Source organism: Streptopelia decaocto, assembly GCF_964273445.1.
Source record: "Streptopelia decaocto genome assembly, chromosome: 6".
NCBI classification, from domain to species: Eukaryota; Metazoa; Chordata; class Aves; order Columbiformes; family Columbidae; genus Streptopelia; species Streptopelia decaocto.
The window spans coordinates 23,392,396-23,417,680 of NC_138660.1; positions in this window are offsets into that span (position 1 = coordinate 23,392,396).

The following is a 25,285-nucleotide window of genomic DNA, read 5'->3' on the forward strand; positions in this document are numbered from 1 at the left end:
GCATTTTGCTATAATTGTAGTTAGTCAAGTTAAGTGCCACAATTTAAAATGGTTTAATGTTAATTCCACCTCCCCCCTCTACCAGAGCTGCAACTGAAGTGCCAGGCACTTCAAGATGCCTCCACCTACTAGAATCAGAATACACCAGTCCTACCAGCTTTTCAAAGCTTCTTTGGGTAGAAAATAAACATGAACACCCCAGGTACACATTTCCCAGGGCAAGGGTATACAGAAGAGACAAGTGATGAGAGAGAGTTTTAGGCTTGATAGTCATTTCTTGGGTAACCTACAGTGCCAGTAGAATTGGCAACATTCTTCTGCTCTTGAAAACAGGTAACATGACTGACAGAAATCTCTGAGATACTGTCAAAATGCTCAATCTTCTGCCCCTGAATCTGTGGAATTTTATGTAAGTTGAATACACAAAGGATTTAATGTCACTGTTGACTTATGAGTTTCAAATACCAACATTTTATTTTCCAAAGTTTAATCATGGCAGTTGTTCCAGAGACCAGTTTCTTCTCTTTGACAAGCTCCTCACTGACTTGCTATCATTTTTTCAGCTCTCTCCCGAACGCTCTCCTGGTTCCTCCTGTCCCCTCCCACGTGTGTTGCCCCAAGGTTGTACAGCGCACAGGGACAGCGCGGTGAGAACAAAACCAAACGGCTGCTCAGCACAGACAGAATCCAAGGGCTGAAGGAGCACGGAACAGAGTTCATGACAAATGGTTAGGAAAGATTTTTGGCCAGGGAGTACAGGCATTCACTGTGTGGACTTATTTTTCATCTTAGAGTATCCATTAGTAATAAAACAATAAAAGAACAGATGATACATAATTCTAGTGAAATAATTATCACAAGAGCAAATTAATTGATGGTAACGTCCAAAGCTCAGCTTAGTCTTTCTTCTGGTTGTCGCTCCCCAGTGCACCACAAGACATCTGCATTTTGTGGTGCTCACAAAAGGTTTGTGCTCCACAGTCAAGTATCACAGTGGCATAAAGCAATGTAATTCTTGTGATGCAAATGGAATGACTGCTGTTAAAGCCAAGGCAAACTCCATGTACAGTATAACTATGCAGCAACTGTGTTTAACACCAGAGAGGCAATGGTACACAATGAAAATAGCAGGATGCAAGGACATGCATACATTTCTCATAAGCCATCAAAAGAATAAACACTGCACTGGAAACCTTGAGCCATATAACCAGGTACTGATATATGGGTTTCAAGCAATCACTTAAGTAGCACAGTCAAGGGCAAATGAGTTAGATTTCCATCATCCAGCCAATGCAAACAGTACAGCATTCAACCAGAATGTGTATTTCTAACTTTGCTACACTGGCGGGCAGCTTCGTTGGGCCTCCCTGTTGCTAAAATACACAAGCCAGTGCAGCTCTGTGCCGGCTCATTGGACTGGGACAGCAATGTCTCCATAGGACAGCTGACATCCTCCAGTTCCAGAATATAGGGGAAAACTACAACTCCAAGATCCAGAATGGGTCCTCTGCTACCCAGGCTGTATCTTAAGAAAATGGATCTGTGACGTTCAGAGTCTATGAAATGTGCTCAGAAACTCTGGTTACTGGACAGCTCTGAAGGAGACTTGTCACTCCCCATTCCTGAACCCACCTGAGGTTTTAAACGAGAAAACATTGTTCTTCCTGTAAAAATATAATCACACAATGTGGGAAAGAAAAAGCATTTGAGAGAGGAGAGATGACAGCAATTCAATGTGAACACAGGCCGCTCCTTTCACTTATATAACCTCATCTCATTGTTTCATATGTCATCTCTTTATCTGTCTGGACTAGCTTCCTAAGCACAATGAAGTGAAAAATACATAGCGTGTCTGCAAATTAGCAAGAGGCTGTAACTGTACAGCCACAAAGGAATTTCCTTTGGTGCAAGATAAACTTGGATTTAACTCAAAAATCCCATTTTTCTTATGTTGGCTTTCATAAATTTTAAAACAATATAGTCTTACCATTAAATTCAATCTTGACTTATTCAGCAAGGTCTTTATCCTACACAGGTTTCATTAAGATAAGGCTGCTATTTTTGTTTAAAGAAAACATGACAGCAACAAATACAGCTATCCCTTTCTGGATTTTCATAAATCAAAGTTTCATTCAATATATTGACCTTTTGTAATCCTGCCCTCGATTCCAAGAGTGATGTCTAAACATGAACAGTAGGGAGAGAAGAGTCAAGGTAATATGCAAACTCACCAAACACTACAAGACAAGTCTGCCTGAAATCCACGAAGCTTTCAATGAATCAGAACAAAACTTCAAGTTTGGTCAGAAATATAAGAAATATACATGCTTCATACTAATTTTTGCTGAGGGAAATATCTAATTTTGATTTAATATGATTTTATATCTTATACAGGAAAAAAATTAGTTTTCACTTCTTAGGAGTCAGTTTGAATTTGAGTTCTTATGTTTACTATGATTCAGAGCCCCAAAAGAAGAGAGACTATATGAGTAAGAGAAGAAGTATTGTGCAGGAGGAAAGCTTGAGAGGAGTTTTACTGGGTCTGAAGTGTGTGATTGTGCCAGATAAACTGCCGAGTCCTGCAGTTCTGTAACCACGCTGACAAAACCAGAATGAGTAGGTATGCTCAAACGTTTAATGCTTTAGAACTTAAATGAAAATAAAAGCTTGTTGAGGTGAGTCCTGGTGGCAGGTATCTGCATAAGGAGAGAGGTGTCATATGAGAAAACCCAAATTCCCAGCACTTCAATATTCAGGGCTATTTGACTCAGCGGTTACCCATAAAGAGATTCCACTCAACACATGCAACAAATTTAAGTTACAAATCCATACCCATTTGATTTAAAATAAGTACCTAGGGAGAGTAAAGCAGCCTCCCTTGACAGAATTTGTTTCATTAAGGTTTTCTTAAACTTTACACAGCACAGTAGGCACGGTAATTTTATTTCTAAATGAGTTAAAACAGCTTTTGATCTGGTAGAGGCACTTAATTACGATCAGAAGGGCAAGAAACTAAAATATATATAAGTGTGCTGGGCAATCCATGTCATTTCAGTGTAATTATCCTACCTCAGGGTCAGCTCAAGTTGCTCCCACAAAAGCTAACTTCCTCTGAAGGGCCGTTTGTCATGGCTGCTTGGTTCTTAATCATCTCATCAGATCCACTGCTGCTCTGCCTGTCCCTGTGATCATTTTGAAGGTTTCAGGCCCCTTTACTGAAGTTCGTTATTAGTCCGCTCCATTCCAACTGCTATGCTGAAAATTTCCTAAAAAGCAAGAGCATTTAACAGTGTTTCAGCTGGTGCAGAAGAGTTCTGTTGAGGTAAAGTACTTGCCAAAAAAATAACCAAATCATATTAAAGGGCGAACCCTCATTTGATGTCATGTTACTAAACTCTGCAACACTCCAGATAAGCTTTTGGACCTAAGCTCTGCATCTGCAAACTGAAGGCAGCAATGTTGTATTTGTGTAGACTGCAGGTCACGTCTACTCAGTAAGGCTCCCAGTCTCTTCCACACCTGGTAAAGGGAACAATTCTTTATCCAGCTTCTCTAAGATTAATCCCCATCCTATTGTACCTCTGGAGTAACCACAGTCACTGCACACACAAAAGACTTATAGAAGAGCCTTTGGACAGGATTTCTGAAAGTGATTTTGAGCATGCCCAGTGAAGAATTATACAGAGGGGACTGGTTTGCCAGTGGCTGAGCACTAAACACTCTCAGGGTAGTGTCTTGAGCTGTTTCTAAAAGTGGGCTCAAACTCACAGACCCAAAGCAATGGTGTGCTACATGTGAGAGTCCGTTTTTAAAGGAAAGAGAGAGCACTGTCTGCTTACATCTCTGTACTTCTAAAAGGTCGTATTTCTAACACATTTTACAACAGCTGGGGAGACAGCAGTATGCACCACAGTTTCCCCAGCAGCCCGCCAGTACATCACGAACACAAGGATGGGTTTGTTAGCAATCCTTCGAAGACGGCAGCAAGAGCCATGAGATTTCCCTGGGCAATCTGGAGTCTCACTGCTGAAACACCAGTGCAGGGAAAGAACCGCGCTGAGGTACCATACCTCAGTAATAATGTATGGCTCAGTTTCAGTTTGCCAGCTTCACAGGTAGGTCATAATTTTTAATTACAGTATTGGTATTTAAGCTCTGCACACAGCAACTAAATTTCAGCTCTACAGTATGTGCCAGACTACCTCTCAGCAGCACTGAAAAAAAAAAAAGGAAAAAAAAATCAACCAGCTGCCTACTTGTTCACAGAAACAAGAAAACATCTATCAAGTCTTGGCACAAAAATTCTTATTTTTGTTTTTATCTATTTATTCTCCTAAAAGCATCACTGAAACTATTCACAAGATTCATAACCCACAAGTAAAACAATTTAAACCCACATCTGTAGACCAATATTAATTTACAGAAAACAGTAATTTACCTGAAGCCTACTTAGAAAAACACTTCTGCCCCAAAAGAACTAAAAAACATTGTTCAGTTGTTTACGCTTTCTAGGCATAGAACTGTATATGTATATAAAGAAGAACATGAGCACAAAGCCATCAGGAGACATTCTCAGAGGCAAATCCCCAATGCAAAGGCATCCATGGGTTATCTGCAAATAACACAGCCCTGAGCGCTCAGGTACAGCCCATGCTTTCCATTGCCCTGATCTTACAAGCGAAGCAGCACAGCAGAGGACAATACCACATTTGTTCAGCAAATCCAAGAGCTTAGAGCATCCTCAGAAGTTCTGTTTGCTTTAGGGGCAAAAGCTCTGTTCACTTTAGCTCTTTACCCCGAGCCTATGGAGACAGGCTGCCCAAGGACAAGCAACATCAGCACAACCCCATGGCGTCTGTGCAGAACTGGAGCAATGCCAGCAATGCAGAACAGCCTTGCAGGGCTCTCTGGCACAGAGAGTGAACAGAATCTGACCTTCAGGTCAACACTTCAGAAACATTTAAATCCCAGCGTTCTACCTGGCTTTCTGCTTTGTTGTGTCTATTATTCAATCACTACCCTGCTCAACTGAACAGGGGTTTGCTTGCGCCAGCCTATCTCACCTCGGTACCCTGTGAGCATCATACAGATGCATCTCCGTGAGGTTAAGTACCGTGAGGTTGTGGAGTCTCCTTCTCTGGAGACATTCAAACCCACCTGGACACCTTCCTGTGTAACCTCATCTAAGTGTTCCTGCTCCGGCGGGGGGGATTGCCCTGGACTAGCTTTTGAGGTCCCTTTGACAATCCCTGACATTCTGGGATTCTGTGTGAACTCAGCAATGGTAAAAGGCACCCCCAGGTGTTTTTTTGACAGAAATGTAATCCTTTCAGGGAAGGAGTTTCTCCACCCAAAACTCATTAAAGAACTTTCTGAAACTCAAATTAATCTGCAAGGGCCATAACTCAGAAAATAAATGAACCGGGCTCCTGTCCCAGCCCCATTCAAATGTAGATCAGTGTTCAATGAGATAGCACTCAAACCAGACCTTACTTATAGGGATTTGGCTATAGGATGCTATTTACACACTTCAGTGTCTCAAACCCAAGAGGTGGCTGATCCAGCCCCTTCCCCACTGCTTCCCCCAGGGAGGGGAAGGAATTGCCCTCAGAGGCACTGTGGCACATACCAGGTTCCCATCTCCTCCTGCTCTTCTGAAAGGCCCAAACCAGCAAGGAGCCTCTGCACCCCCCCCAGTGACCTCCAGCTGCTCCACAAACACCTCCCTAGACCATGGCCCCCCTCCAACCTCATGCCTATCTGTGAATGAGACCCAGAAACATATGTGCTGCCATCATGACTTTGTGATCTGAGTTTCCCTACTAGACTTCTCTCCTCTACAAATCTCCATCCCACATCTTTGCTTGCTCTACACAAGAAAGTGCCATAAGATCATCATCACCCACCACAGACTGCTCCAATTAGTCATAAGGCAGCTCCATCATAATGGCTAATTGGCTCCATTAGCTATTCTCAGTTGAGATCATTATCTGAATAATCTTTGCTTGTTCTTTTCTGTTTATGATTTTGCACTGAACCAGCATAGCTATTTCCTGAAACACTTTTTTGTTCTTGCTGATTCTGTATTCCAATAGCATCTAGAGCAGCTCACATTAATAGAATCTGCAGATTTTCTGATTTCTTTAACTTTTCAGGAGCTGGCTCACAGTGTAATTCAGCTGAACTGACCTTGTTTAGCTTCAAATGGGGAACAGGCACCAATTCCTAACTTGTACTTTACACTAAAAAACTTATTCCATTAGCAAAGGAAAACTGATTCTTTTTTTATCTCCGATCTGGGATGTATTCTGTGCTCAGCAAGATGCCTGAAACTGAACAAAAGTGACAGGAGTATAAGGCTTTAGTGCAACACACACAATTTTCTTTTTATCTCCAGTCATAGAGATATTTAAGTAGAGTCAATACATGGAAATACCAAGGAGTGTTTAGAGCCACCATTCATGCTCAGAGCTGTGAATTAGCAGAATAAAAAGTCTAAATACTAAACTCCACTGATTGAATGTGATGCCCTCAAATCAGATCTGGATTGTGTGATCTACAGTGACACAGAGCCCCGGTACTCCTCAGTCGAGCGTCACAACCCAGGCACTGCCATGGGGCTGGAGGAGATACCAGCACACTTGGTCCTTCCATCAGGAAATTCATCCCAGCACCCCAGTGCTTCTCATGAGCCAGGCAATAGGATACGACACCGCTTGCTGCGGCAAAGTCAAGTTCAGTACAGGAGCCTCTTTTATCGTGGTAGGTACTTATGAGAAGTTTCAAAGAATGTTCTTAATTTCTCACCCTAGTTTTATGAGAGATAGTCACAGAGCTTTCCTGAAGAAATAACTGCACTCCAGACCTTGCAGAACTGCACTTCTGTGCCAGGAATCGTGAGTGACAGAATGGAAAGACGTTCTTCACATGCAGGGTGACGACACAGACATGTCAGTGTGGGTTTGAGTCCACTTCCAATGTAAAGATCAGGCCTACAGCCACATTCCTGTACCTTTTACCTGTTACGTCTCATGAACTTCATTTGCTAAGTGTCTTGTAGGTGCACAGATCCACTCGAGTGCACTCAAATACAGATATTCAGGGCAAGATCTTTGAAGCCATTCTGTATCCAGAACTACTCTTAGTAATAAGCAAAGATGCTCACTGCAGAAGTAAAGCTGGGGGTCTCTGAAATGTAAGTGAACAAGCACTTGTCAAAAATTGACTCATACTTCAAATACTCAAGGTCACTAACTGTTCACATGGCTTCCCAAGGTAGCCAATGGCCAGTTCAAGCCCAACAGCCACACAATCAGAAACTCTTTCTTCCAGCAGCCCCAAATCCTTTCCCACCACCAGGCTCACAGTTAGGATTCCTTAACTTGCAGGGAGACATCTGCCAGTCTGGAAGGAAAATCCTAAATTCAGAACTGCCAGCTCTGCATCTTTCGCATCTCAGATAAAACATTTCTTTCTCCCTGCTAGTTTACCAGTTACACAGGCAAGCAGCTTCCCCCAAAAGCCAGCCAATCTCCTTCATATCCTCAGGGATCTCCTTGACCTTGATGTCTACACAAAATTTCAGGGTGAGGCCTCCACTGACCCGCATGTTAAATGTCAAAGAGCAAAGTCCTGGAGCATCTCTGGGGTTCAGGCAAACATGGGGCAAAACCACTTCTTTTCTGGGGTGATATAAACCCCATCATTTCACACAATAGCCTAGAGAGAAGGGAGGCGATATAAAGCAAGGAAATAGTTACATACCCCTAACAAACAGAACTAATTATTCCATGGAGAGGTTCCAAAGGGTGTCAGGCTGCACATCCAGGAGAACAAGGCATTGATCAGCAGAAATTATTAAAAAAGAAAAGCAAGATTGTGCACTGAAAAGCCAAAAGAGAGAAAGCCATGGACACTGATCAAGCACTAACAACATGGACCCAGGAAAAGCCACAGACTACTGCTTTTCAGTGAGCTTTCTGTGTCCAGGGACACAGGCCTTTGTAAATTCTTTATAAATACATCGGACTGTATCAAAGTCATCCTTAACTTACCAATTTCTCATCTTAAGTGCAACAACTGACAGAAAACCTCCCTCCCCAGACTCTTTTATTAGCTTCTTAGGTCAAGAGAGGCCACAACAATAATTCTAGCCTCAGCAAGGAGATGATACCTTGTGCTAGAAAACATTACTTGAATCAGGATTGAAGGGACAATGCTTTTCTAGCAGCAGCTAGGTATAAGAGGACCTGAACTTTTTTTCTTATTAAGTATAGGATGTTTCACACTCTTTTGCTATTAACAGATTGATATGTGTTCTTGTCCCACATTTGTAACATGTATTTATATAAAGAGTCTGGCTGACTGATTTGCTCAGGATTTAAATTGTACAGGAAAATCACTGATTTTTATCTTATTTATAATACCTGACAAAGTAAGTACCATGATGCTAACAGAGAGATGACGGCAGGATTTTGCTATTGTAAGGCTTGCCTTCTTTTGTCAGCAAGCACTGACTGAAGGCACATTGCCCATTTATTCAGGGGAGAAAAAGAAGAAGAAAAAAAAGAACAAACTGGGGACTAAGATAAGCATTTTGCACAGCATCATAGAGCAGATCAGTGGCAAAAGATCTTGCCACATGTTAATCTCAGTTCTTTGTAATTTAGCCCTGTTCTTTGTCTCTGAGCTCAGGAACAGGGGCAGTTCATTGCCTGTGATCCTTGTGTGGAGGGAGAATCCCCTACTTGCTTGTGGGGTGACCCCGCACAGCAGGGATAGCCCCATCATCCCCAGCCCTGTCCATGCAGTCAGCTGGTGGCCAAAGGCCAGTAGCCCTGGAGCAGAAACACAGTGCCTGCACCCCCCTCACTGCACAACAGCGCTTAGCTACCTTGGGACCACCGAAAATATAAGTTCCCTGCTTCAGTTAACCAAGTAACACAATTCATTATCTTCATTAGAAACACAAATTCCCACTAAGCTGGGAGACATCACATCCTGAAGTAGGATATTAACAGTGAAGTGTGAGCACACAGAGCCATAGAGTACACGCTGTGCTCAGGCTGAGATGCCCCAGCCTTCACGTGCCCTTCAGGTAGAGAGGCACAGGTGGGAATGAGCCCCAAACCTCAGCTGCACTGGCATGCCTGTGGGAAGAACACCAAACTGGGTGCAGAACCTGCCTCACACTTGTGTTAAAAGAAATGAAAACATTTGAACATCCAGAGGCAAAAGCCTTTCTTTAAAAATTAGGCAGTTTAGACACTAACAAAATAAAGATAGGGATATAACCGTGAGAAATTATCTTCTCCCCAAACCTTTCCCCAGTTTCCTACACACTTTGAAAGGAAGAAGCTACACAAGACAAAACTGATATCCTATACTCTGATGGATGGACGCACACACATGAGAGACAGTCCATTTAGAAACTGAGTGTATGTGTCTGTGTGCGTGTGCATATCAGAAAACAAACAAAAAATCCCTAAGAGAACTGCAGATACAGGATTAAATGAAAGCAGTCTCAAGGAAAACCATAGCATTATTACTACTGCTTTGGTTCAAAGCTTACCAACTATGCTGCTACAGCAGAAGTTTCTGGCAGTGGTGTTCTGTTCAGTGAGATTCTTGGTCCTCCCAATGGTTTTGACTTTCCTCACCCAGCTGCCATAGGCCACTCTAGGGTAGATTGGGTGATTCTTGCTCAAAACAAGCATTAATTAATTCCTCAGAGATAAAAGTATTAGGCCCCTTCACTCATCCTAAGAGAAGCATTTCATTCTGCAAAAATCACACACAGTGAAAAAAAGAAAAAGTTGATTCATCTGCAATGCAGCTAACCCTGAATTGCTTATTTGCACCATCAAACTATGTGCAACTATGTGCCAACTTGCTATTTTGGCTAACTATATGACTTTCAGAGTAAAGATTTTTCTTACAAAGCACTGAAAGAAGGGTAGCAGACCTATCGCCTTCTGCATATTTCATATTACATATAATTAGTCTCTGAATTCAGAGATGTCGGAGAAAATTATATCCACTTATGGCAAAGCTGCATCTGGCCCCAGAAAACAACCAGATTTGTGGAGAAGGCAAATCTTGCTATCTCTGCTTTCTGCCCTCTGCTACTAGTGTCCAAATGAAAATTAGCAAAGGAACAAGATCTATTGGCAGTACTGAAAAGTACATGTATTCAAACTGTCCAACATTATTAAACATAAGAATAAAACCATTTGAGATGGAATCAAATTCCCTGCTGGGTAGAAAGGCTATTCATAGGCATCCAGGGAGAATTTCCACTGTAACTCCAGAATCGTACAGCTTCAAATTGTCTCATTTGAGATGTTTAAATAACAGAGTCCCCTGAGCTTTTCTATTCTGCTCAGTGTGCATTAGTACGATAGCCAAAGAAAAACTCAACACGCAAAGGATTAAGATACACTATTTCCTCACAAATACAAGGGAATGTGGAAAATGCCTGAAGGTGAGAATGTCTTGCCCTTGTCTTTATAGCTTGTGAGCAATCAGTATGGCTGTTGATGTTCAATACTGAATTTCAGGAAAAGCACAAAGTACAATTAAGTCACCAAAAAAAAACTGGAGAATATCCAGGGTTTAATTACCATCATATCAGATTTCTAAATGCTGATGAGAGCAAGTGTCAAACAAAAAGAACTGCATGCAATGTAGCACACTTCAGGGACTGTCTGTTCACAAGCTTGATGAGTGCCCAGCAAACTGACTACAAGCAGGAATTACAGAGATTAAATACACTGAAGAAAAACAGAGCCATTAATTTCCATGGATTCCAAACAATTCAAACACAAACAAGAAATTCAGTGGTGTCCTGTGAAAACATGATACAAGAGCAGATAGAATGAGAATCAGAGAACAAAGATCAGTTGGATTAAGCATAAACCAAATTCCCTCCTTTCATGTGAAGGACAAGATCTGTCAGACAGCCTTTGACAAATGCTTCCCCAATTACATTAGCATTTGGACCCCACTATACCTAGACAATCTAACCACATTCCAGTCTACACTGTTTCAAGCTTATGCATACAGAAAGACAGCCTTTGATCTGAAAGGAACTGAGAGGGACAAGACAAACAGTACAGGAAATGTAAGTGTCCATATCTTTTTCATTTGAGCAACAAAGTGTGGAGATATGATGTCTCTGTCAAATAGAGACAGCTGTGTAGCTGAACCGCGCTGTGGATTGTTTCAAAATGTGTCTGTGTTACAGTCACAAAGCCCAACCCTGCACCTTGTAGGAAGATCATATACAGGAGATCAAAAACAAATACAAGAAGTACGTACAGAGCTTCCCAAGAGCAAACCCAGTATCTTTAACTGAAGACATTTTCACAGACAACTCAAAAGTTTGATATTATGTTATCCTATATTTTTAAGTAATTCTGCTTAAAATGTAATCAGCAAACTTTCACTGTCGATACACTGAGACATCGCTCAACATGGCAGTCTGAAAGGTGGGTTTTGCAATTTAATTTGGGCTAACTTCTGCAGCAGCATCATTATCCCAACCTTCAGTCTGATAGGATGTGTTCCGCTCTCCGCTGTCACAAACACCTCAGAACACTGGACACAACAGCCCATAGAGAGCTGGACTTGTAAAGGAATAAATTTATTTAAGGTGTGCAGAATGCAGGATTGGCAATTCAGCATAAAGGGCCTGTAAATGTCCAGAATTGTAGGAAATAACTCTTGGATCTCAACAGTTGTGCAGAACTTTCAAACAAGAATTTGCTCCTGTGTGCCTGCAATCATCCAAAATGCTGTAACACAGAATTCTTACAGGAAGAGCTACAGCACAGTGATTTTGGTCAGGCACAGCTTCAAAATCCATTTTCTTTTTTAATAGCTTGATCGATCCCTGGAGAAAACATTGCGATACCTTACCATATCCTCCTCTCTAGAGCTACCGAACGCCTGTCCAAAAGTGGCACTTGAGGATTTAGTTTATCCATGGCTGCGGTATCGCTCTAGTGTCTTTTAATAGTAATCAGCCTGATCTCTCACTAGAGGAAAAAGGTGAGACCAACACCTCTTCCTTGATACAACCCCACACTGACACAAAAGGTCTTGTGGGTCAGCACACCCTCACCGCACTGCAACTCAGACCTTTTTGGTTCAGACAAGACAAGGCCAAAACACACACCAGCACCAGAGCTGCTTTACAGACATGGAACAGAGGCACTCAGAGGGCATGAGGCCTGTCCTTTGGCCTTTCAAAGTCTGCAGCTAAGGCCAGAGCAAATCAATAAATTCAACAATTCATTTAATAAACATTTGATCCAAATTTTGCTTCTTCCAGATTGTTCCAAACAACTGAGGAACTCCTGACTTCAAACAGATCAGCGAAGCCAACGAAGCTCCCGGCTATGCCATGAGCAGGGGTTTAGGACAGGCCTATTTACCTCTTGTCAAGGTGATTTATCTTCTCCCTGCGAGGTACTAATACAAGTACTCATGGATGAAATATGGGAAGGGGTCTCATATTCCTCTTCAGTACCTTTGTAGAGTATTGCTTTCCAATCTACAATTAACTCCAGAGAGGAGTGTAAGGAACATTTTGTCCCCAAACACCAGCTCTGCTGACACAACACTGCTCACCCTCCTCACTGCAAGCACCTCAGAGCTGTTCTTTATACCTGTGACAGCTAAATCAGTTCTTAAGACCACAAACCATAGCAAAACCCCCAGACCCCTGTTAAGGAGTTTTAACAGCACAAGTTTTGGTCATCTCTCTCCATACAACTCCCTGGTGTCAACCTCATACAGCAAAAAGCCGGGGAATGAGGGCAACCCTCATTTCATTAGGTGCAATGACTTGTCCCATGTCATGGAATAAATAAAAAGCAAGAAAAACTCCATGTCTGAAGAAAAGAATGCCTACAGACAACCCTCTAAAAGGTGCTTGTTTTACTGGCTTAAATTCAACACATCTAGTGGATTTAGTACTTCCCCCCACCCCCAACTCTTTCATTAGACTACAGGTAAAGCTCCATCATATTTGCTTCTTTCCTTCAGTACTGATAAAAGAACCTCCAGGACTTTTAATTTTTAATGTCATTCCCATGGACATGAAGTAACTGTGCTTTCACACCTGCATTTTTGGATAATTATAAAGCAGGAATTCTCCCCATATGGCTGAGATCAAGTCATTTATCATGTCACCGTGTTCAGGGAATTCTTCCTCTCCTGCTAGGAAATTAACAGTCTGTTTTCATTTCCCTCGAGCCTTTAGGAAGAGATGATGACTTAAATTTCAAACTTCTGATTAATGTCACTTCCTTCAATGTAACGTACAAAACCATAGAAAAATAATAAGTCAACAATAAAGGACAAGCTTTATCAATTATTTAAACACTATTCACACATGAAAGATTCAAAGACACTGAGTATCTTCTTATGCCCAATGGAATACCGTGTTATGAAAGCACCAGAGCCATAAATCAAGTCTCTACCTGCTCCATGAAGTGATTTAATTTTGGATTTTTGAGTCACTTAAAATTATGGTGAAAATGTGATCTCAGCCATCATAGGTTAATAGTAATAGGAAGTTATCAAATGCTGAATTGTATATTCTGAGCATCTGTTCACATGAGGTTTTACACTTGCCCCTCTTATACCTTCAGAGAGATGCGCACACGCTTCATTTATATAATGCAGCATATGTATAGGACTTGGATCAAATCTAGGTCAGAAAAGAGCAGCTTACTCAGATGATTGTCAGTGCCATCACTTCACATCCAGCCCCCCAGGGAACTGCAAAAATATCCAATATAAAACCTGCAAGTGCTGATCAGGGCCACTATTGCTTACCTGTCTGTGGTAGACATCAGACAGAACAGCTGTAAACATCAGAACTTCCTAGGCTAGAGCCATTTTAAAGCACCTCAAGATCTTTCTGAGATTGGATTGTGAATAAAAGATGTTACAAAGGCAGACAAAGTGAAGATCAACAAATCATCAGACAAGAGATATTAAGGCAGGAGTTCTGGAAGAACTCAAGGATGAAATGGCTCAGACTCTCAGCTGTGATATCTTGCCTCTTGATCAAAAATCACCCTGGTGCTGAGGTGATAATACAAAACCTTGAAAAAACAAGCAAACTATGGACTAATAAGTCAAATGACTCTAAAGCAAATGAATAGAAGCTACTGTACATAAATCGATTTGTGATATATAAATAAATGTAACATTTGGGGAAAAAACCAAACACAGCTTCATAAAGGGAAGTCAAGGTGCACAGCCCTACTGAAATTCCCTAAACAAGTCAGGAAGATGAGGGAAATGAAGTTTCTGTGGTAGACTTGGACTTCCCAAAAGCAGGTACCCATAGCAGCAGCATTTAAGGAAATGAAGCAGCCTTATAATCAGAAGCAAGGGTCTCACATGGATAAATAATTGATCAAAAGACAGAAAAAAGAGTAGGAACTAGTCATGTCTTGTGGCAGGGAAGTCACTAGGAGTCCCACAAATGCATTCATACTGCTATCTGGGTCCTTCAAAATTTTCACACATGTTCTGGATATGAATGTGAACAGCATTGTTTGCTGATACCAGGTTGCTCTGGGTGGTAAATAAGGGACCATTGTGAGCAACTATGGAATAGTATTGTGGAGAAGACTTGTCTGGGCTATGAAATGATAGATGAATTTCAGTGTAATAAATGTGAAATTCAGTGTAATAGATGTAAAGTTTGGTGAGCTCAGGTTACAAACCCCATGCTGACTGAAAGCCAGATAAAATGACTTTAATCTTGCAATAAGCTGCCTATAAGAAGTTAGACTGGCAGAAAAATCCAGAGCTGGAGTTGTCACCTTCCCCTAAATGTCATCTTCCAGAAAGACAGATGCTGTTGAATACTTGGAAACTGCTGGAAATACTCCTTGGATATCCAGATACTGCTAGAAGTGGAGATATCTAAACTGCACATTGGACACCAAGCAATCTCCACCACAGTGGCCAGGAATGGACATAGTTCCCTCCTGCCCTTTATTAGCAATTAGGGAAGGGAGGACCAACTCAGGGAACTGAACTCAGCTGACTGGTTCAAGGGGATGCTCATGCAAGCCATGGCAGGCCTAAAGAAGTCAGTTTTCAAAATGTTTGAGTCACAACACAGCATCTCCTACCACCCACATAAGTAAAAAGCTGCAGGATTAAACTCTACAGGAAGAAACGCAGGAATTGGCCCATCAATTACTCCACATTTTCCACATTACCTCTCTAAGCCACCCAGGGGCAATTCCCCTCCCTGTTACGCGGCTGCTGCTTTCACACAAATTCTGGATAACTGACCAGAATTTGACCCTGAAACGCTCTTCCACATTTGCAATCTCAATTGCAAACACATGGTGAGCATGTACTTTTGGTTTTAATTAGTTTCTCACTTTTTGGAGGTCATTTGTGTGCTCTCAACTTGAAATGCTATGCATATCATTACCTCAGAGGGTGGCCTGTATGAAGTTCAGTGGTATATTAGATCTAAGTCCTGCAAGAGAACAAGACAGCACCACACACAGGGGTGTTTTCAGAAGCAAGAATTTGCCGCTGAGCAGAGTGCACCAAATATGCATTTGATGTTACCTTCTCATGAAGAACTGAGGTGTTTTTTTTTTCCTCCCATCACCTTTGTAATTGTCGCAATTAAAGCAAAAGAAGTGTAAGATTTCAGGACTGAAGCCACCGTTAAGCGTTTGTGTTAAATTGCATCAACTTACTGCACTAGGAATTGCCTGTGTGTGCTCATACAATGACAGGCTTCACTGCATAATGAGACAGTAAAGAACGTCTTTAACTTCTCTAACTTTCCGGTGTTTTTACTTTGCTGGGTAAGGTTCCTATCATACTGTTACAAAGAAATGCTCAGAGGCAACTTTTCTTGTCATTAATTTGGGTGAAAGCTAGACATATGATAGACTAACCTCTGGAACTTGAAATGAGTTGGTACAGTCCAAGTTTCCACACAAAATTGTACCACTAATGAACTTTTGAAGAATAAACACTCCCACATCAGGATTTCCAGTGGTCTGAGGAACAGCTTACTAAAGTCTATTTCAGGATGTCAGGCATCAGCACTTGTGCAGACAACCTAGATGGGATGCTGAGACACCCCTCGAGTCTTCCTCCTGCTGCACAGAAGGACAAGCACTTTCAAGACTCAAGGCTGAAGACTTGGACTGAACTGTCTGCAAAGCTTGTCACAAGTATGTGACACTGTCAGAATGCTCAGCTTACACATCTGCAGAACATTCTGCTGCTGAGATGGGGGTAGGAAATACCACCCTGGCCTCAGATGTGGGTTCAGATATTCCAAGATTTAGCAGGTTTTTCTTTTTCTCTGTATTTACCCTTTTCATTCTTTGACCAAACATTCCCAATCAGTTCTTTTACACTGGCTTTGTATCTTTGTTACAGGGTGATGATGGACCACATGAGCCTCCTGCCTCCGAGCTGCCAAGAAATGGATGTTGCATCTCAGTCTCCCCACTGTGCTGCCACATGTGCACATTTGAGAATCAGGCCAGAGAGAAGAAACAAAGCTCAGGGGCATTTCAACAGAAACATGTTTCACCAATGCTTAGAGAAGACAAAGTGTTAAGAAGATTATTACTTTTATAGACAGACCCGCTGGTAGAGTTATTAGCAGAGTTGCTAACTGCCAAAGGAGCACCTACTACATTAAAAAAACTAACATAAACACCAGCCAAACCACCATAGTTCATGTAAACATCTAATAGACCTGAATATACTGGAAAAGTGGGACGACTTACAGAGTATTAACAAACAGTTCCCAGCACCTTTGTCAAATATTTAGCCTTGATTTTCAAAGCCTTATTTTCTTTCTTCCCTAAGAAATTACTCAAGAGTTAATACATCAAATAAATCAATAAAAGTTCAACAGCAGATCTTAAATTCAGATGTCTATAACGTACAAAAAGGTTTAAACTTCATTAGTCTCTGCTTCTATATATTTGGATACACTGCTGCTCTGTATTTTAAGCCCAAATCACATGTGCCCCGCTCAGCCAACATTTCGGCTTAGCTCTGCCCTTGTATTTCCCAGCTCACTGCGGTCTCTGACTCACAGCTCTCTCATTTTATACTCAACACTCCCACAAGTTCTGTGATATATTAGATTTAAGTCAGGCAATAGGACAGAGAAAGGAATGGACCTGGTATACCCAGAGAGAATATTTAAACTAAAAATAATTACATTTAAACCACATTGGCAGCTGGAGCTGTAGTAATTAAAATAAGGTTAATTTTGCACATTAAAAAACCTGTTCTTTATTTTCATTGCAGGAAACCACCTACTCTGAACATTAATAATGCCTTTCAGCTACTGACCTGGCTGGAAACCAACATACGGCCAACTGCCACAAGTTCTGAGCACTTGGCTCAAGATTTTTCCACCAGGGTTACTTGTAGCACTTGTGCTCCCCAGCAGCGAACCTGAAGACAGGGGATTATCGCAAGGAGCAGAACCTCCAAAACAAGCCACTGTGGGATTTGGGGAATGTATTAAAAGTTGTAGCATTACAATAGGTCATTTCCTGGCTGAAAGCATTACCTGGACAGTGCTGCTGCACACAGAAAATACCTATAGAAAACACTGAATAGTGACAAAAGTCCTTTAAGACTAGTAGTCAAAGACGACCAACAAAAAATCATTTTAAATGCTTGCAATACATCCAGATTCTATGTTGGTCAAACACACATACACCTGCCTAAGCAAAGAACAGCTCTGGTTATCTAAGTTCTGTTCAGGTACCAACCACAAATAGTAAACTGAAAAAAAATAATTTAAAAAAAGTAGAAGTGTTATATCATGTTGGTTTTGAGGTATTCAAAAACAAGCACCCAAAAAAATGCTACACCCTAATTTAAGACACAGTTGGACATATTTAAAGCATTACTGAACAGCTACATCTCCTCTAGAAAGATCAAGAGCTTTATTTCCCAAGCCTGTCTCCAGGATGGCATTTCAACAGCTAAACCACTGGCCTGACTTGTATCATTTTTCCAAACAGGGTCCAAGCGATGGGCTTTAAGAAACACATCACGGAATCAAATGTGAGTGCTGTAGCCATCTTTCGAGGGTACAAAAAGTGCCACAGAGCCAGCAGCCTCCCTCCAGGATTTCCCTGCCAATGCACAGGGTGCCTTCTACTGCACCCGTGTGTCACCCGGGTACCACGGGGAGCCCCTCGCACCCACACCCCAGCCTGCCACGTCCAAAACTCTTCTTGCCTTCACCTGTGGCCAGCAAATACAAAGCAACAGTGCAAAAGCCAGCAAGAATAAGGCAGTTTTGGTATGGCCCCACTCATGGTGGGAGGGCAGCAGGGACGAGTGTTCGCCCCCACCTCGCTGCTTTCCTTGGCATCAGCCTTGGCCTCCTGTGTGCTGCCCTGCACATCTTGGCAAATCCTGTGTAGTGCTAGACCCAGAGAGTCTGAACAAGATCAAAATAGCTTCAATTAATGCCATTTCCACTCATTTCCATAAGATTAGTATCTCGCTCTATAAACGACTTTTCAACATAGGAAAAATAGTTCCTACCAACAGTGTGTAGTGCCACAGATAACTAACACGAAAAATGTAATTCAACACAGGCACCGACTAAGAAAATAATCAGTTTTTCCACTCAGATGCTTCCTGATATTGCTTATGATGCTTTTTTTTCTTGTGAGATGTGGTGTTCATAATAAATAATTTAAAGATTTAATGTTCACTGGCTCCTTTGTCATCAGCAACCCTTGAATTGCCAAGTGAAAATATTTCATTTTTTGGTATTCTGTAAAAAGACCATATATTTGTCAACAATTTTATAACTCTTAGCAGTGTTCCATGAATATCATCAGCATTGGATCCTCTCTCAAAGACCTACTATATAAAAAAAAAAGAAAAAAAAGCAAGTCTGATGATTCCCTTTTTCTCTTTATTCCAGCAACACTATTTGTGCTGCTATCATTAAGGGTCTGTCAGCATTTTTATTAGAAACCACTACTCCAGGGGTTTATAACTCAGCAGTAAAAATTCACTCCAGAATGAAACTTGTCATGCAAGGGAGCTCTTATTTAAGCCCAAATGTCAGAAAATTATATTTATACATTTTAGAAGTTATTTTAAAGCACTTTCAACTGTTCAAGCAATTGGACGATGTCACTGAAGGATAATTTGAGCCCCAGCATTGCAAAAGAACTTGCTGAATGTGACATTCAGAAATAATTTCCTAAAGCTTGTGGCCACCATGTGACTACAGGGCCAAAATCTATATATGTCCATTTTTAATGAGTGTCTTAAGACACACAGTATATTATCAACAGTACTTAAATCTCTCATCAACCTCAGTTGCTGTCTACTCAGAGCTAAAGCAAATCCTTCATATCATTCTGGTTTTATCAAAGATGACCACTCAACACAGTTTCACATTGCTCAGAGTTTCAGAGCCTCTTAGGAAATTCAGCACTCAGGTCCTGCTGCGCTTCAGCACATTCTTCAGTAGAAGCCCAGCTTCTTTGTTCTTTTGTAATTCCTAGCCTAAGCTATCCAAATAAATATTTTTGGAAAAACAGCAGAAGTAAATCTTCCATGACCTTGAATAATTCCATGTTTTCTTTATTGTTCTTTGCAATACAGGGAAATTACTGAAAGCAACTAATTGCAACAAATGAGTTATTCTTGTAGCTCCCACAGCTTGGCAGAGTCTGCAAAGGATGATGGGGAAAGGGATCCCTGCAGGCAGGGACACTGGAGCACTGCAAATGTGCAAGTCACAGCTGAGAGTGCAGGGAACAAACCTGACCCCGGGCCAAGTGTGGAAAGCACTATACCCAGCTAAAGCTCTGCTACCACTGGTGCTGGTGTACTTGGAGCCGAACAAATTCAGGGTGGGAATGAATGAATAGGGGTGAGAGGCGGAAACACAGCAGGAGATGAGATGGGGGACCTGTGGCTCAGTGATTCGTGTGTGCTATATAAAATGCAGGGGAACCCGGGAGATAAATGAGCAAAGCAACTTTTTGGAAAATGGCTGAAGATCTGAAAAAAGAAAAGCTTGAAAATGTGGATGGGCCCCTTGTTTGGGAAATTTTAGGAGTGGATTGAAAGGCAGACTCCTTGCCATATTTGGATTTTGAAATGTGGTTCCTCTGTTAAAGAAATGTGGTCATGCTGCATCTATTATATAGGATAGAGTGTGGGCAGACAGACATTTTGCTGGGCAGAACAGCCAAAGAACAGAAACAGAAAGACAGGACAACGCTGAAACACTCCTGCTAGTCAAAGAGGCACATAAGTTCCCCAAGAGGACTAGCTTAACAGTTCTATAGCTCTGAGACATTTCAATATTCAAACAGCAAACTACATTCTGAACCTTCACTCTGAAAGCAGCAGGACACTCTGGATAAAAACTTCAAGTGGTTCCCATTTTGTGCCATAACGTCTATTTGATGAACTCATATCGCCAACTGAGCTCTGTAGTGTCCCCAACGTGCTTCATGCAAGGGCATCACTGCAGCTGGGCTGTCAGGAGAGATTGCAAGTTATGGAACAACTACATTTAATACAAAATGCCCGTTCGGCCAAGGTCGGGTTTTGTAGGGTAATGGGAGAAATTGCTTCTTAAAAGATGCCTTATTCTGAAATGTGGCCAATAACATTCCGGTCCATAATTCCTCCAGAAAAACTTTTAGCTCTTTTCAAGAACAAGTTACTGGAGTTGCACCACTTGTGACTTAATTAATTCTCTTTATTGCTCATTAAACTGGAAATCTGGTCATTTTAAATGGAAGGGAGCTTTGAGCAAACGATCTCCTTTTACAGCAATTCTTGATTTGTCTTAGACCAAAACTGTTCCTTATGCAGCTGTAATCTATAGTAACTGTTGTCTGACAGGAGCCTTTTAACCGAAATTGCTCCTATTACTGCTGTAATAAAATCAGTTTAGAAGATGAAGAGGATGGCTTTATGGGTTCATCCTTTACTCCCCCCTCTTTAGGTGAGATTTCTATCTACTTTGTAACACATTAAAATATTCAAATCAGAGGTTTTCATGGCAGCTACCACAATCAGGCAAACCCTCTGAAAGGAGACAAGGTGGGTGAAGCAGCAGCCTTGCTGCCACAGAACAAAAATTGTTGAGGAACATTACAGCCAGAACAGACAAGGCAAGAGGCTGGAAGCAGCACTGACCTGAGGGAAGACTGGTAAAGTGAAATGCTCATTAAAAAAAAAAAAAAAAAAAGAAAATCAGACCTCAGAACTAGCAAGCATTTCAGCAGCTTTAATTTGTGTTCTTGCTTTTTGAATGCAAAGCAGAACATGAGCTTGAAGGGCAGCATGACCAGCTGAGAACAGAGAGGGATTCCTTCATGCAAACCAGCCACGTTCAGAGAGCACTCCAGAGTACACTGGGATCATCAGGAGTTGCATTTCTGGCTGAGTTTATACATTACTAAATGTCATTTAAGTTAATTGCTTTAATTTTATTGGCAAACAGAAGGGTGTCCTAACATTGATTATAATTACTGTGGAACCCCCGTTATTGCCTGCCAGTTTAGCACTTGAGTAACTTCAGCCAGTCTGCTGACAGTATATGCCCAGGAGCATCATTAAAGCCTTCCCAGTTCTTCCCAGAAACAGTTTTGTGGCCTTGAAGATCCAGTATTTATGCCAAACAGAAGCATAAATGTGTTTTTCTCTCTTCTAGAGCACTTCCATGCAGCATCTACTACACAGTGGAATTTATAGCTTAGCACACACAATCTCTTCTGGGAGGGTGGACGGTTTCCCTGAGGCTCTAGAACAACATAGGGAGAACACTAAGCCCATTCAGATAAAATTACCTGAACCATAGCTCTGTTCTTGAGTCCAACAAACTTTAAAAGAATGAAGCACTTATATTACAAAGAAACTAAGCACATGTTTTACCTCTAAGTATATGCTGAAAACTCGCTGGCATTGGTTTAATTGCTGGATTTAACAGGATTGACTTCAGTGTATACTTAAATATTTTACTGAACTGGGAATGTTGCAGATCTCGTTTAAACATGAAAAGGTTTTAGAAAGGAGCCAGGTGTACAGTAGTTATGAGCTTCTGAAACTTCTACCTACTGATGTGGAATTGACAGAAATGAGCTACAACCTAAACTCCCTTTGATTTCTACTGAAAATTCAATTGTTAATGAAGTCAATTTGACAATAACTTCCATAACTTAGAGCTTAGCAAATGAAAGCAGATTCTAGAGATCTTCCACCTCCCTGTAAGCTCTGCAAAGCTTATTAATCTGTGGGTGGTATACTAACAGCTTACAAAGAAGCACATTCTTAAAACATTTTGAAAAAATTGATTTGCTGCAAATGCTACAGATTAGGAACAAGTCTCAGACATATGTTCAAACCCACAGTTTCCTTACTGAAACAACCACATCTTCTGAAAATTATCCATACTAGGTGGTCTACGCCTTTTCTACAAACTGTCAAATATCTAACTATTCAGGTATGTATTTGAGGATCTGTCTTTTAATCCATGAAGCAGAATCATGGAAGAGTTTGGGTTGGAAGGGATCTTCCAAGGTCATCTAGTCCAACCCCCTGCCATGAGCAGGAAACATCTTCAATACAGTAGCTTTGTGTTCTTATAATGTTGAGTATGTAATAATTGTCCCTTCATCCCTGTCCCATAAGTCAAATGCACGCCTCCCAGGTATCCATCCTAACAAAAGTCTTCCTGCAGTCAACTTGCACTACACCAGTTCAGCTCCTCTATGTAAACAGCAGTGTGGCAGATATGCCATTTCAGGCACCTAAAAGCACTAAAATAAAAAGGAGAGGAACATGGCAACCCCCCTGAGCTCTCACAGTCTCAGTCGGGGCGGGCACTGCATTTCTCTGTAACTCTTCCGCAGGGCTTTGCCCAGCAGCAACACAAGCTGCTGTTTTCCACTGGAATGGGCTGTACTTGCCTGGGTTACCTCGGGCAGTCCGAGTGCCTGTGGTTCAGCTATTTATTCAGTTGTGTCTGTAGTTCTGTCTCAACAAAGGAATGTTTACCTGCTATTTTTTTCTTTTTCACTAAGATGGTGATAAGAAAAACTTAGCTAAGAAGAAACTCCAAAGGCAAAACAGTAAAAATAATGGTGTTGGCAACGTTGTCCTAAACATTATATTTCTTCATCCCTTCCCTTCTCAGGATTAGTGTTTTGGAAGAACATAAAATGCACATCAGGCTGCCAACTCTGAGTGATTTCAACAGGCCCACTAAACATCCTAGGCCTGGAACAGAGAGAAATCCCCAGTGCTCACCCGCTGGAATTCAGACAAAGCTCCTTTAATGTCCTTTGGAGGCAGCCAGAGGGAGGCTGGACACTGGCATCCAACCCAGGGGTGGTTTCATGTCCAGAGGAGCCTGGGTGTTGCTGTTAGTGATTTCCCTGGGCTGGAAATCAGATCCTGACCACAGTGAAAGCTGTTCTGCATACCGCACAGACAGCCAGAAAGGAAAAGCAAGGGGGGCAACAAGGCTCAGGGTGCCCAGCCTGACCCCCAGCAGCTCTAACCACCCACAAACATGCGCTTGCTCTCCAGGTCATTTCACTTGCATAACAACCCCTTCACCTTAATGTATACATATAGAAGATATAGAGTGTGTTGTATCTACTAGATATTATTATATAAATTATATACATATATATTATTATATATATTTTCTTTAACCATTTAAACATACCATTTCTATTAATAAAGAAAACCAGCTCTCATCATTCATCATACCCAATGTACAGAGGTATTCAATGAAGCAATTTTCCTCCAAAACCATTAAAAACTGTCCTGTTCCTTCACCGATCTATAAATCAGACATTTCAAAAATACCAGCAATCAAGTTTTCCCTGCTTTCTGGTAAAACCAGCCACCAAACATGACTTTAAAAAGAATATTAGCAAGTAGGTCATCAAGTAGTTTTATTTTTAGATATATTTTTAACACTCATAAAGAGCTCAGCAGATCCTCACCTATAAAAATTCCTGATGCTTCCATGTTACTGCTATCAATTAGAGACATCTTCAAAGTGCAGAAGATAATTATAATTATTAGCATTTCTAATAAAATGATTAAGCTGGAGATATTTTTGGAATGGTGCAAACTACCACTGATCAGCTATATCACACCATCTCTGATCACTCAAAAAGTGTGCAAAATGGGAACATGCAGAAATGCTGATAACTGTGTGTTAGGAAGATATATCATCATCATCTTGTTTGTCCAACCTAGAAATAACAGTGCCAGAATGCCTGCAGATGTATTTCCCTGTTATGACACAAAGTCACAGACAGTGGCTCAAGGAGAACAGTTCTTGTTCAAATCAAAATTAGAAAGTCTGAATTCAAAAGCCCAGCTCAGCTGAAATGCCAGCTTTTTCCTATGACCTTGTAATATCAACTATTTGGTAAAACAGAAAATAATTATCTACACTAGATCTGCTTTGTCTACATAGGGTCTAAGTGGATGAAGAGAGTTAAATGAAATAGAGATTAGGTCCTTGGACCAAACTGTCTGAGGTCAGTGAGTTATTCTGCACTGGTGAAGCACCTTGCACAGCAAAGCCTGGACCAAAAGGTGGTCAGAGTGTCTAAGTGGTATGAAGGGATGAAGGTGGCATGAAAGGATGAGGTGGCAACCCTCCTGCTAATCTCTCCTTCATTTCAGCCTTTCCTAACCAGTTAACATCAGAAAGACAAAAGAATAAAACAAAATCCTGCAAAGAGCTGCAAGCAGAGAGCCCCAAATTCTCAAAGCTAGTTCCCACACCAAATACTTCATTTTAACTCTCTTCCCTCAGGGAGTGGGACTTCCACACATGTAGGCCTATGCTAACTACTTCTTAATAAAACACCACCACCACCACCCAACCAAAAAAACCCCACCACAACCAACCAACCAACCAACCCCAAACAAAAACAACAAAAGAACCACCACCACAACAACAAACAACAAACCACCAAACAGATACAAAAATGATCACCAAATATTTAGGATGCTTATTCAGAATATATGATGCCATAAGCATTTTGATTAACCAGTTCTGGAAAGTCCTATATTAAAGCATGCCCTCCTGAAGTTAGGTCAATAGTCACTCTTTATCCTCCTCCAGACTTGCCTGTTTGCCAGTGGTGCCTGCACAGCTGTTACCAGCCCCTGGCTCGGATCTGGGGGCAGGTACATGTTCTTTCTGCTCTTTATACTCAATTAT